Source organism: Lactuca virosa, chromosome 3 (genome assembly GCF_052849685.1).
Source record: "Lactuca virosa cultivar CGN04683 chromosome 3, Lactuca_virosa_CGN04683_v6, whole genome shotgun sequence".
Classification (NCBI taxonomy): Eukaryota; Viridiplantae; Streptophyta; class Magnoliopsida; order Asterales; family Asteraceae; genus Lactuca; species Lactuca virosa.
In genome coordinates this window covers 318,845,129-318,860,748 of record NC_136428.1, presented here as the reverse complement: position 1 = coordinate 318,860,748, position 15,620 = coordinate 318,845,129, and positions in this window count along the sequence as shown.

The following is a 15,620-nucleotide window of genomic DNA, read 5'->3' as shown; positions in this document are numbered from 1 at the left end:
TCTAGTTACCTACAAGAGAGAAGTGGCTCATTAAGATGCATATGCTACAGACATATGAAGAAGAAGAAGCGACTAGGATTCCAAAATGACGTAGAAAATAACTTACAATATGATTGATGAATTCCAAAGAGCATCCCTTAAAAAGAGAAACCTTTTCAATGTACGACTTATATAGATTTTCTGATATCTGGAAGAAACGATGCTTTCTTAAAAAGAGAAACCTTGCAGCACACATTTTCAAAAGTTCAACAATCCACTTAATGATTATGCAGCATAGACCTAATTGACGGGCGGTGGGCAACCGGGCCACAGCGCAGAGCACACGTCTCTAGGTCCCTAAACATACCTTTGGCGAATTAGATCTAATTGACGGACCATGGGAAGGCAAGAAGTTGGAGATGTGGAGAACAACGGTCGGCTGAGCAAGTCGACGACTGTTGTTGAGAAGTGTCGAGATAAAGATAAGGTCGGCCATGTAAACAAAAACATACATTAATCGTACTTAGGCCTTGTAAAGTTGAGCAGTCGTTGTAATCTTCGGTGACGTGAGGTGAGCCCGAGGTCGCTGGTGGAAACAGATGAGCCAAGGTCGCCGGTGGAAAGAGATGACATGAGGTTGCCGATAGGAGGTGAGGTGAGGGAGCGAACATTACAGAGAGCACTCCTTGAAAAATCCCTAGATAATGGTCCCTGCAATGGCGGGGTCTTCAACTTTTCTAATTTTTTTGAATTCGAGGTTTTAGATTTGGTCGACGCCATTGATGAGGAGACCTCGCAGATCAATTATGATTCACCTTCGCTTTATCCTCTTGTTCTCCTCTTATTAATTTCAGACTCCGTCTCTACGACTTTACATGATATTTTTCAGAAAGGAGTCTTTGTGGAGCATTGGGGTTTTTCTTTATTTCATAACCCTCGCACGTACTGGGTTGAGAGAAAATGAGAGAAGCGGAAGCTTGGAAGAAAATAAAACCCTAGCACGTGCTAGAGAGAAGGGAGATGGCGATGGCTTAGGGTTTACAGAGAGACGGGAGGTAGAGAATGAAAGGAGATCTAGAGGAGAGAGTATCAGAGAGGGGAGAGTGGATTGCAAGGATGAAAGATAGATAGAAGATAGAAAAAACGAGGCGGGTTTTCAAAATTTTGGGGATTTCGTTTCCCCCCTTGTCTACTAAAAGTGTGTTTCATTAAAATTATAAAGCGACACGTACAGACGATGCACGTTTAAGATAAAGTGCTCTCCGTGTTTTTTAATTTTTTTCTTGAGACATTAAATTAAGGGCATGCAATAATGTGTGACGTAAATCCTTAAATTTTTTGGAGAGATGACGCTATTTTAAGGGCACGTCCTTTTGCGTATCATTAATCAGCGCGTGTCGTAAAAAGCGCGTCATTAAAGGTATGTTTTCTAGTAGTGCAAATTGCATTTTGAGAATGGAGTTACCGAAAGGGTTTGATAGTGATAATGGTCAATTTAAAAGTATTCTAAATACAAGTATAAAACAAAATCCCATTTTATAATAGAATGTGAGTTTAAATTATCCATGAAAATTGCACATTCTCTTTACATTCTGTTGGTGGAGCTCGTGTGGTTAACCGGCACATCATCTAGGGTATAGTTGGAATTATATGGAACTCGCAAATCTCAAGCGTAACTTGAGCCTAGGACCATGCGATTTTGCAAGGTCAATTCTCAATCTATTTAATGTGAATCTTATGTTATCCATAAAAGTTGCACATTCTCTTTATAACTTGTTGATGGAGCTTGTGTGGTTAACAGACACGTCAATTTGAGAGTATAGGTAGAGAATGATGTGGAACTCGCGAATCTCAAGCTTAACTTGAGCCGGGGACCATGCGATTTTGTATGGTCGATTCACCATCTGTTTAGTGATCCGCGGCCACCCTGTCGTTGAATTTGAGATGAACATAATCCGAGATTAACATGCCATTGATAGTCAATGAATCTCAAAGATCTAGGAATTTCATAGTGATCGAAATTGGCAAAGGGCTTTGCCTACCTAAATAACTTTATGGTGTGTTTACGGCATCCCTTTACACATCATGGAGCCAAATATGGATCCTAGCCTTCTAAAATAATTTTATTTAGAGTGATTATTTCTAAGGATAAGTAAAACAAACTATAATGGAATTTGTTATTGAATGATGTTTATAACCTTATGCACTAAAATCTAATGCTATAAAACCTTTGAAAGGATTAGCTATGAGGATGATCAATCTTGTCAATTTTGTAGTTTGGGAGTAGTTCTCATAAACGAAAGGAAAGATGATGCCTTTGTTAAATCTCTTCCTATGTTACTTCAAACATTGCATTCTAAATTGTTAGAAAGAGCAATTATCAAATGTACGTTGTAAATTGACATATTGAAGTAAAATAGAATTTCCTTGAGTTAGAAGTTGACTAGGTTTAATCGACTAGCTAACATGTACATATGATCAGTTCATTCTGATTTTGATATGAACAACTTGGAATACCCATTAAGGAGTTGTGTAACATGTTGAGGTTTCCTTTTGGACCTAATACGGCCAATCATAGAAACTCATACTTCAAAACACTCCCATAATTTACTATCATGAATAGAAGTGTCAAGAAGAAGAAAGCCAACTGCCCATGGTTTAAAAGGCTATTAGTGTTGGTATACCTAATCTAGGCCCAAATACTTAGGACAAAGGAAGGCCTATTCTGAGACATGTTCTGATAGCTATTTGTTTCCATAACAAGAAAAGGACTAAGAGAGCAAACTTGCCCAAATGTATATTTGAGGTGAGAGGACCAAAACATGAAGAAGTTAAATTTGATCACGGATCACGAGCCCATGCTACTTCCATAGGATCAAAAAGATAACTTGTTCTTCCATGTTTGGTGTCCAATCAAATATATGGATTTATAATGCCATCAAAACATTACTTCTAAACCTTGAGTATTTTACTAAGGATTAAGAACTGACATTTGTAAGAATGTGCATTTGCTAAAATGAAGTAAGAAGATTATACGTGGAGAAGATAATTTGATCATGAATGCCAAGCCCTTGCTACATTCATAGGATCAAAAGACAACTCTTTTCAAAATGTGTAGTCTATGGTATTATAATTTGAAATTGTTTGTACTATGAAACTAGTATAGTAACAATAGTTCAAAGTTGATTCAAATATTTGAATAAGGTGTATTATTGTGAATGGATTGTTCAGATTAATCACAATATATACTTATTCAAATACATCCAAAGTTTTGGGTGAAATGTATTTGTGGCATCATAGTCTTGGATACATAAATGAGAAATGCATTACCAAATATCCAGTTGGATCGGATTTTGGATATCATTTGGCCTCGAGTCTTATGATAAATGCAAATATTGTTTATTAAGATAGATGATGAATGCATCACTGGGTGATGAGAGTATCTGTTTGAATTAGTTCACTCTAATAGACCATTCAGATTAACCACGATACATGGTGAGACCAACTTCGTATCAATGTGAGTCTGGAACCTTTCAGGTGTTATGAGCTCTCATATAGTGAAGTTAAGAATCAAGTGGGAAATACGATGAGACACTCATAGTGAGAATCTCAGTCCAAACTCTATCGATCATCTAAGTAATTGTGAAAGTGTTTCACAATCTGTCTCAACCCAAAACACGGCCACTAGGAAGTTTTAGTTGGATAGAGAAACAAATCATTCATTGATTTTGTACTAGATGAGTCGCATTATGTATACTAACAATTCATAGATTGTACCATGAATAGTATTACAAGAAGTCCTTTGGTCTTGTGCCAACTAAGTAGGTTCTTGAAACACTCTATGATATGTGAAGTAGGATTTTATCCTCACTGCCATATATGGAAGTCTACGATTATGAGGCTTACACTCGTCGTGAAGCGCTCGACAATCCAAGAATTTGATTAGAGATGTGTTATCTCGTTGGAGAACCCATCAAGCATTTTGGATAATTGGTTAACAACCTTCTGAGAACAAAGTGGAAATATGTAGCAATCAGAGTGTACCAGCTATCGGAAGCTATGGTAGGACCTAAAGGCTACAACATAGAAGGAGGAATTGGAAAGCGAGATTCAATTCATGTATGTTGTAATTTGGTAGATCAAGCACTTGACCTTAACCCTTAGGTGCAAGTGGATCTTCAAGTAGAGACAATCATAGATAGGAACAAACTCATAATTAAACCAAGATAGGTTTTGAAGGATGTGTAAGCTTAACAAGTTCATTTATGGACCGAAATAAGCATCTCGCAAGATGGATCATTATTTCAATGAGAAAGTTCAAGGAGTTTGAATTTCGAGAAATAAAGATAAGCCATATATATGTCAAAGCTAGTGGGAGTAATTGGAATCTTTGTTTCAATGAGAAAGTTCAAGGAGTTTGAATTTCGAGAAACATAGCTAAGCCATATATATGTTAGTGCTAGTGGGAGCACTGTAGTAACCCTTGTATTGTACATAGATAGTGTACAATTCATAAGAAAATATATTCTAACTTAGCAAGTGTAAAAGCTTGGCTTGGTATGAGAACTGTTTCGCTATGATATACATGGGAGATACAAAACACGTACATAATAAGGATCTATGGAGATAGATCAAAGTGATTAAGCCAAAGTACATGGAATGTTGATGAAACTAGACATGCAGAACTCAAAAAGGAGTTTAGGCTGGCATGACATTGAACAACGCTAATGTCCTAGTTCTACTATTGAGCTAAAGCAAATGGGTCGTATGCCTTGACCATGACATGTACCAGATCTAATGACTCGTATGCCTTGAGCATGACAAGTTAGATTAGATCAATTAGGCAAGAATCAACGAATCAAGATCAAGAGCATTCTTAAGTGTCCTTGGAGGACAGGAAAGATCATCTTGATAGTATGGAAGAGATCATTGTAAGAGTTACATTGATGCTAAGTTCGATACTAATAAAGGCAATTTCGTTCGCAGTTGGAATTCGTGCTTTTATTGAATGGTGATATATTAGCTTGAAAGAGTACCAGGTAATACACCATAGTGGATTTAACATACTTAGAGTATATTGCAGTTGGTTAAATTGAAAAGAAGACAATGTGACTAAAATAGATTCATTAGTGACATCTTTGTTGAAATTCAATCATTGATGGTCCTTATGAAGTTTCTTGTGACTTTGGGTGAACTTACCTCGAGTGTGGATCCCAAATCACACAAGCTCACATGAAACATACTCAGTAAGTACCAACACATTTGATAGTGAGTTAAATGTAAAGACATCATAGTCAATGATTCATATCGAAAGATAATCTTGTCGATCCATTCCATAAGCCATTGTTACAGACCAAGTCTGCTAGTCAGACAAAGTCGAGAGGCATTAGATTTGCAAGTGAATTGGCTTAAAAACTCTTAGTTTGGTTTGTTTTAAAACCCGAGAACTTTAAGCGGTATAAGTTTTAATTTGATTTGGCGATTATTAAGTGGTGATCTTAATATATGATGGATTTCGGTCATTTCAATTAGCTTATCATTGCGTTCTCACTTTTGCATGTTTGGAACCCACTTCCCGAGTATTAATTTACTCAAACGTCCACAATCAGTCATACTTTTGGAAGTAAGTAGTGATTCAAGACTGTCCTGAGTATTAGTGGATTGTCCATGATGATTGGACATAGCATAGTGATTGCGCTAACACTCATGAGTTCTTAATAGAGATTTAAGTATTGGACCAAACCACGCTTAGAGATTACTTCATGGATTCAGTCACAAGTAATTCTAAGACGATAATATCTTCTATTATTCAAACCTAGATACATGTGAGGTTTTGCTCTATGATTCTGTTATGCATTGGTCTACTCCAACACTAACCGTAACTGGTAGTTATAAAGGGTATTTCCATGTGTGACATGATGAAATAGATAAAAACTATGTAGTCGAAGTTTATTCGTTCCTTCTGCCTTAATAGGAGAAGCGATATCTATGGGCCCCTCGATGATTTGGTGCTAACATCTATAGTGCTTGGCCTAGCCCTGACTGGAATTGATGTGTTCAATTTAGTAGTTAGCTGCAGTTGTCACAAACCTATATCGAGAAACATAATCTTGAAATATTGAGATTGACCGTTACCCATGTCTCGAATTCATACAAATATCTAGAATGAAAGGATAGTTGATCACTTATCTAAGGGTTGAATCTTGATTAAATCAAGAGTTTGGTAGTTGCATCGGATGGCTAACTCTCTGTTGATTATTGGAGAAATATTGGTCCATGTATAGTTGATGACTTGTCCAAGTGGGAGACTGTTGGAATAGTGTCCAAGGTCATTAACTGTCGATCATATTTCAAATAATAGCAGGGTCCTTTTAGGTTGCCCTCAATACCCAAATTGAGTAGAATAAATATAGGAGAAATTGGTTTATTAATTATTATGGTTAATAATTAATTACAAACTAATTGGAAATATATTTTGGAAATATATTAAGGGAATTAATTAACAGTTTAATTAATTAAAGGGTTGAATGTTCATTAATCGATAGTTGGTTAATCATGAATGTTCCAGAACCTTTATGGGATTAGGGTTGGATGAAAATCACTCCATCCCACATGGGAAAGGAGTGAAATTTCGTGGTTAGGCCTCCATCCCACATGGGAAGGAGTACTAAACCCTAGGAGGCATCCAAGGCTATAAATAGGGCCTTAGGGATTTCATTCCTCCTTGCACCTTGGCTTGAAGTATTCGCCAACCCTTCTTCCTCCCCTTCTTAGGGACGATTTCTAACCCCTTTGGGTTTGTGAAATTGACCCTTCTCGTAGTTATTTTTTTATTCTACTTTTTGGTGTCATTGGGTGTGATACCATTAGAGGGATTCTGGTTTGGGTCCTTTCATCCAAGCAACTTCATGGAGGTTCAAGATCTCAAGCATAGAGATCAAGGGAATCATAAGAGGTATGTTTTCTTACTTATGTTTTTGTTTTCTAATGTTGATGTAATTAGCATGATCCCATAGATCCATAGGTTGCATGTACACTTAGGTATATCGTTGTTTCGATTTTTCCGCTGCCCAGTTTAGAGTGTATTTGATGCGTAGAAAACCCAAAAGAAGGAGCCTTAAGAAGGAGTGGGAGTCCAGGCTTTGGATCTGAACTTATCTGTGTTTGGAGCTTCAGCTAGAGGTATAAAGCTCAAAGCTTTCTTACCTTTTTTTATTTGTGCATCATTTTAATTCATTTTAGGGTTTTTGGTCCAAAAGTTGGAGGCTTTATGAGATATTGACCCACAGAGATTATTATCAGCTCCTTTGAGTGTATTTAGTGGTGTAGAGTCATAAAAATCGAGACTTGGACGTTTGAATAAACCCATGCATGAGATTTGAGCATTTTGGGATGAGAGAGTGAGAGTTTTGAGTGTTTGTGACTTCATCAGCCATGAAAAGGCTTAAACTCACAGACTTTATGGAGTAAGAGCCTTTAGGGAGTCCAGACTTGAGATTTGAGCTAAGGTCTTAACGGGTTAAGATCAAGAGAGTGGGAAACGAAATATTGGACGTACGTCGAGCGTAATCCTAGTACACCCCACGTACTGGGTTGATGTCCCCAATCAGGATTCGTGTACGCTAGTGTACGCTGAGCGTACCAAGGGATGTACGCCCTGCGTAACCTCACTGTGGACTTTTTGTGCCTTAACTGTTGGGCCTGGAGTTTGGGTTTGTTGTACTAGAGATTTGGACCAGAGGAATATATATATATATATATATATATATATATATATATATATATATATATATATATATATATATATATATACATACATATATATATATATATATATATATATATATATATATATATATATATATATATATATATATATATATATTTGTGTCTTGGCCCCCTGTGATGGGCTTGCCTCTTGGACTTGAGAGTTAGGCCTCGGGAGAGCCCATTTATTATTGGGCCTTGGTGGGCCCAATGGGTTTGGGTTATTATTAGGCTAGTTAGTGGACTACCTTTAGACCCATAGAATGAGGGTTTGACTTGGATCCTATTTTTGGATAACTGTAGATTTGGCTCAGAGATAGAGGTCGGTGAGCAGCGGCAACATTTATAGGGGCTATTCATCATTCGAGGTGAGCCTTCTCACTATACATACCTAGTGATGTACTCTGAGTTGTGTGACCGGAGGGTCTTATGTGTTTATATTGAGTATTGTGATATCCTGCATGATGTCTATGTGATTTATTCTGTGTATTATACTGAGTTTACTGAGTTAGGACCGGAGGGTCCACCCAAGTTGTGGGACCAGAGGGTCCCACTGAGACACATTGACCGGAGAGTCTTATTCGAGCACAGCCATGAGAGGCTAATTAGATATGTGTGGTATTTTGGGGAACTTACTAAGCTTCGTGCTTACCGTGTAATGTGATATGTCTTTCAGGTATTTCTCATGATCGCGGGAAGGCGCCGATATGATTGTACACACGAGAGAAAAAGAGTTATGTTTTGAGGATCTTGGATTACTAATCAAACAATTATGAGTTTTTGTTTTTGTTAATTAGTTAATTGGGATTTTTGTGAAATGTGTTATGAGAATCATGTGATTTTTAAATGAAAATTTTGTTTGAAAATTTACGGTGTTACAAGTTGGTATCAGAGCCTTGGTTTGAGGGATTCGGATGCAGCTTCGGGTGTGTCTGAACTCAAACTGGGGATTTGAGAAAAAATTTCAAAAGAAATGGTTTTTCTAAAATGAGAAAGAGTTTTAAGAGAAAACAAGTTGGAGCAGTGTGTACAATCAGTCAGAGCCTGAACGGTGATTTCCCAAAATACCCTTACTTTTGGTGTTATGAGATACTTATGAGATATTATTTATACATGCTAGAGGATAGGCTAGGTATTTCATATTTTATGCCCCAAACTACATGAGTTTATATTTTTGGCTCATGATTTCACTAAAATTAGAAAGCAACACTTATATTATAACATATCAACTGAATAAAATCTTAGAATTTGTTTCAAGTTACCTTATTATTAATCAATAAACTCCATTTTTATGCCACTTTATCTAAGAAAAATTTAGAATTCGACCCAAATTTTCATCTAACATGCATAATTCTAATTCCACTCCTCATGCCACACACTTAAATTATATAATGCCCTCATTCTATAAATAATCAATTAAGCACAAAATAAAAGAGAGAGAACAAGAAGGAACTCTTCTTGGGTATGTAGAGGTGAGATTGAATAATTACATTGGTTTGATCGTTGATACAACCCTTGAATCTTCTAATTGAAATAATTTTGCAAACTGAACATCATTGCTAATAACAGTAGACTCTTCTCATGAAAGTCGGTGGGTACCTAATCTTTCATTGCTAGAAAAATGTAATTTTTGTGCAGTACTTACGCGGCGCGGACTATGGATGGTTTTTCGTGTTCAACGTGGTTAATCATGAATGTTCCAGAACCTTTATGGGATTAGGGTTGGATGAAAATCACTCCATCCCACATGAGAAAGGAGTGAAATTTCGTGGTTAGGCCTCCATCCCACATGGGAAGGAGTACTAAACCCTAGGAGGCATCCAAGGCTATAAATAGGGCCTTAGGGATTTCATTCCTCCTTGCACCTTGGCTTGAAGTATTCGCCAACCCTTCTTCCTCCCCTTCTTAGGGATGATTTCTAACCCCTTTGGGTTTGTGAAATTGACCCTTCTCGTAGTTATTTTTTTATTCTACTCTTTGGTGTCATTGGGTGTGATACCATTAGAGGGATTCTGGTTTGGGTCCTTTCATCCAAGCAACTTCATGGAGGTTCAAGATCTCAAGCATAGAGATCAAGGGAATCATAAGAGGTATGTTTTCTTACTTATGTTTTTGTTTTCTAGGGTTGATGTAATTAGCATGATGCCATAGATCCATAGGTTGCATGTACACTTAGGTATATCGTTGTTTTGATTTTTCCGCTGCCTAGTTTAGAGTGTATTTGATGCGTAGAAAACCCAAAAGAAGGAGCCTTAAGAAGGAGTGGGAGTCCAGGCTTTGGATCTGAACTTATCTGTGTTTGGAGCTTCAGCTAGAGGTATAAAGCTCAAAGCTTTCTTACCTTTTTTTATTTGTGCATCATTTTAATTCATTTTAGGGTTTTTGGTCCAAAAGTTGGAGGCTTTATGAGATATTGACCTATAGAGATTATTATCAGCTCCTTTGAGTGTATTTAGTGGTGTAGAGTCATAAAAATCGAGACTTGGACGTTTGAATAAACCCATGCATGAGATTTGAGCATTTTGGGATAAGAGAGTGAGAGTTTTGAGTGTTTGTGACTTCATCAGCCATGAAAAGGCTTAAACTCACAGACTTTATGGAGTAAGAGCCTTTAGAGAGTCCAGACTTGAGATATGAGCTAAGGTCTTAACGGGTTAAGATCAAGAGAGTGGGTAACGAAATATTGGACGTACGTCGAGCGTAATCCTAGTACACCCCACGTACTGGGTTGATGTCCCCGATCAGGATTCGTGTACACTAGTGTACGCTGAGCGTACCAAGGGACGTACGCCCCACGTAACCTCACTGTGGACTTTTTGTGCCTTAACTGTTGGGCCTGGAGTTTGGGTTTGTTGTACTAGAGATTTGGACCAGAGGAATATATATATATATATATATATATATATATATATATATATATATACATACATACATACATATATATATATACATATATATATATATATATATATATATATATATATATATATATATATATATATATATATTTGTGTCTTGGCCCTTTGTGATGGGCTTGCCTCTTGGACTTGAGAGTTAGGCCTCGGGAGAGCCCATTTATTATTGGGCCTTGGTGGGCCCAATGGGTTTGGGTTATTATTGGGCTAGTTAGTGGACTACCTTTAGACCCATAGAATGAGGGTTTGACTTGGATCCTATTTTTGGATAACTGTAGATATGGCTCAGAGATAGAGGTCGGTGCGCAGCGGCAACATTTATAGGGGCTATTCATCATTCGAGGTGAGCCTTCTCACTATACATACCTAGTGATGTACTCTGAGTTGTGTGACCGGAGGGTCTTATGTGTTTATATTCAGTATTGTGATATCCTGCATGATGTCTATGTGATTTATTCTGTGTATTATACTGAGTTTACTGAGTTAGGACCGGAGGGTCCACCCAAGTTGTGGGACCAGAGGGTCCCACTGAGACACATTGACCGGAGGGTCTTATTCGAGCACAGCCATGAGAGGCTAATTAGATATGTGTCGTATTTTGGGGAACTTACTAAGCTTCGTGCTTACCGTGTAATGTGATATGTCTTTCAGGTATTTCTCATGATCGCGGGAAGGCACCGATACGATTGTACACACGAGAGAAAAAGAGTTATGTTTTGAGGATCTTGGATTACTAATCAATCAATTATGAGTTTTTGTTTTTGTTAATTAGTTAATTGGGATTTTTGTGAAATGTGTTATGAGAATCATGTGATTTTTAAATGAAAAATTTGTTTGAAAATTTACGGTGTTACAAGTTGGTATCAGAGCCTTGGTTTGAGGGATTCGGATGCAGCTTCGGGTGTGTCTGAACTCAAACTGGGGATTTGAGAAAAAATTTCAAAAGAAATGGTTTTTCTAAAATGAGAAAGAGTTTTAAGAGAAAACAAGTTGGAGCAGTGTGTACAATCAGTCAGAGCCGGAACGGTGATTTCCCAAAATACCCTTACTTTTTGTGTTATGAGATACTTATGAGATATTATTTATACATGCTAGAGGATAGGCTAGGTATTTCATATTTTATGCCCCAAACTACATGAGTTTATATTTTTGACTCATGATTTCACTAAAATTAGAAAGCAACACTTATATTATAACATATCAACTGAATAAAATCTTAGAATTTGTTTCAAGTTACCTTATTATTAATCAATAAACTCCATTTTTATGCCACTTTATCTAAGAAAAATTTAGAATTCGACCCAAATTTTCATCTAACATGCATAATTCTAATTCCACTCCTCATGCCACACACTTAAATTATATAATGCCCTCATTCTATAAATAATCAATTAAGCACAAAATAAAAGAGAGAGAACAAGAAGGAACTCTTCTTGGGTATGTAGAGGTGAGATTGAATAATTACATTGGTTTGATCGTTGATACAACCCTTGAATCTTCTAATTGAAATAATTTTGCAAACTGAACATCATTGCTAATAACAGTAGACTCTTCTCATGAAAGTCGGTGGGTACCTAATCTTTCATTGCTAGAAAAATGTAATTTTTGTGCAGTACTTACGCGGAGCGGACTATGGATGGTTTTTCGTGTTCAACGTGTGATCGGCAATGTCATCGCAACATTATCTTCTTCGCGGCACGCAGTGACAAGTGACACGTTGTAGTCTTCAAATGTCATAAAATTAATCGCGACGAAACCAAAGGTTATGTCATGAATATTAGTAGCATGCAACGTGATACTCGTGAAAAGTATAATTCCAAATCACTTAAAAAAATCAACCAATCAGAAGGTGATGATTCTCTCAACTAGTTTCTCGGAAAAGTTTCTTTCTCTATGTAGCGGTGAATGCTCAATGAACTATATATTGATCCATGTCGAATGTGTACTCCACACTTACTTATGGTTACACCTCTTGTCTTCTTCTCGTAATAATTCACCCTACTTTTGCATCTTTCTCATATCTTAGCTAGATATTTTAATAAAAATAATAATCATAGAAATCTCTTTTATTCAAAAACTAAATAAAAATTAAAAATGAAAAACGAAAAGAAAAGGAAAACTATTTTTCTTAAAAATCGGGTTGCCACCTTATATGGCTTCTTTTTGTGCGAGTCTTGAGCTAGAATCACAACTTAATAAACTTATAATATATTTTTTCCCAATCTATCCGTCACGTTAAGTATTTCTTTTGACTTGATTCACAAAATTTGACTCTTTGTTTCTAAAATCGGCCGTATGAGCTTGTATGTATAGATCTCCAAAATACCGACAAGAAGTGTAGTTTGGTGGACACTGATCAGAAACGGATTGTAAATCAGAACATGATCAAGAGAGGAAATTTTCACCCCATCAGATAGAACATAAAATGGCAACACACGAACAGTGAAGGCTCACGCCATGCTTCACAGTATACAACTTGCTCTTGTTCTTCGTCTGAGTCTTCTTCCAACAATTTTTCCCTCGCCTATTCTTCTTCCGAGTCTTCTACCAAAAAAATTTCCCGCTCCTCCAAACTCTTTCTGGATCAAATGGCTCATCATCCAACTCGCATGCATGTAACTCATGCTCAATAATAACATCAAACGTATCCATTTAAAAATAAACATAAAAATTAATAATTAAACTATACAGAAAGTTTAATAAACAAATAAATAATGTGAACTAAATGCAATCGTTCCCCGATAATGGTGCCAAAAACTTGAAGTGTATTTTTATGCACTAGTTTTAAATTTATAAATCGTAATCTATCGCAGCTAAACTAATACACACAATTGGCAGTGTACCTCTTTGTGTAGCAGATCAACTTGATGACAAACTCATTTATCTGAAAGGTTGGGTTGGGTTGAAAATATTAACCCATTAAATTAAACAGGTTGGGTTGGGTTGAAATCTTCAACCCAATTAATAAATAGGTTGAACCCGAACCCAACCCAAATTCACCCATTGCCAGCTCTATTCACGACTCTTAGTTAATGATCTTTAGTTATTGTCACCATGGGTAGGGTAAATCACCAACAACTTATCACTTTATGAATTGATGGTGAATTGCAAAATTCTATCATTAAACTACGAATTGGCGGAAGAAACGAACTATATTCCGTTGTAACAACTACACTTTATATATTTCTTTCGTTCATATCTCTATCATCAATTCATTTAAAACCCTTGAGATTTCAGCTTAATTCCAACTTGAAACTTACGTTTTATAAATTATGTGTTGATTATCTTGTCATTCACATTTCTCTAGCACAATCATACACTTACAGTTAAAACCCATAATGTTTTTGGTATAAACAAATCAGAAATCAAGGTTTTACGAAGTCTGAGTTAATGATTATATATCATTGTCAATATGGTATATATGTGACTCCTATCAATACCTATTCTTTCTATACATTTCTCTCACATAATCACACACATACACTTAAAAAACTTGAGGCGCCAAAAACTTGAAGTGTATTTTTTATGCACTACTTTTAAATTTATAAATCGTAATCTATCGCAGCTAGACTAATACACATAATTGGCAGTGTACCTAATTGTGTAGCAGTCTAGTTTTAGTAAGAAATGGTGTCGAACTCAAGGGAAACAAGAATGATTCAGATAAAAACAATTCAAATGTAAATTAAACTTGTAACAAATTATGTAAAAGGGGTTTTCTGTAAACTTATTTAAATGCAGTTAAAACTAATAAAACGAAAGCAAAACTACTGAATATATTTAAAGACAAAAGATATAAAGATGTTTTCACATAGATTTGATTTCTCGTTCAGATATGGTGGATTCCAAATAAGTGCTAAGAATATTAGTTATTATTTACCAATTTTCAATTCAATTACTTATCTTGGTCAGATCAACTCATTTGTATAATTATTAAGACAGTTAACACAAAGGACATGTAGTTAACTATCTAAACAATTATAATATGGTATATATGTGTAGCACCTGGTTCCTGGTATGTATTTTCATCTAAGTATTTTGTATTTTTAGCCTGGGACTCGGCGAGTTGTAGGCCCGGCTCGTCGAGTAGAGACGAGATTTCGAGCACGCGTAAGTTGGCGACTCGACGAGTCCATATCCTGGGACTCGGCGAGTCCGCCAGTCTGGATGAAACCCTAATTTCAAGGGTTTGCACCCTATTTAAGCATCTTTTTGTGCCTCATGTCGGCCCCTATCATCACCAGAAAGCCCATCTCGAAACGCTAACCTTCCTTTTAGTGTTTTGAGTGCTCTTGTGTGATTCCTTCAAGTTTTGAAGAAGAGATGGAAGAAGGACCAAAGGAGAAGGAGAAGAGCAAAGGCTTTGAGTCCATTTCATAGTTTAGTGAGCCGGAGGATTTCCGGAGCAGCAGCAGCGGACAGAGAGTTCCCACACAGATCAGCAGCTACTACGAGGTGAGTTACCTTCCAGTACTGGTGGTTCTTCGGCCGCCGTGCCGGCCCACTAGTAGGGATCGTATGATAGATGTTTGTCTTTGTGATATTCATCTGTGCTTGTTACTACCTGATTGTTATATGCTAGCATGATATGTGATAGTGATAGAGTTCAGTTGTTAGGACCGAAGGGTAGGTTAGGCACCCCAGATATGCCTAACAGTATGTTATGATATGTTTAGCTGCAAGCATGATGCGTTATATGAGATAGTAGTAGTAGGGGGTGAAATTGTCCCTGAGGTTCGGCTGTTAGGACCGAAGGTTAGTCAGCTCCCCAGAATGGCTTGACATGGGTAGGTCAGCACCCGAGAATGGCTTGACACGGGTAGGACGACACCCCAGAATGGCCGCATGGGTAGGTCGGCACCACAGAATGGTCGTACGGGTAGGTCGGCACCCCATAATGGCCGTACCGGGTAGGTCGGGCACCCCAGAAATGCCTGCCAGTATGTATGCTATATGTTT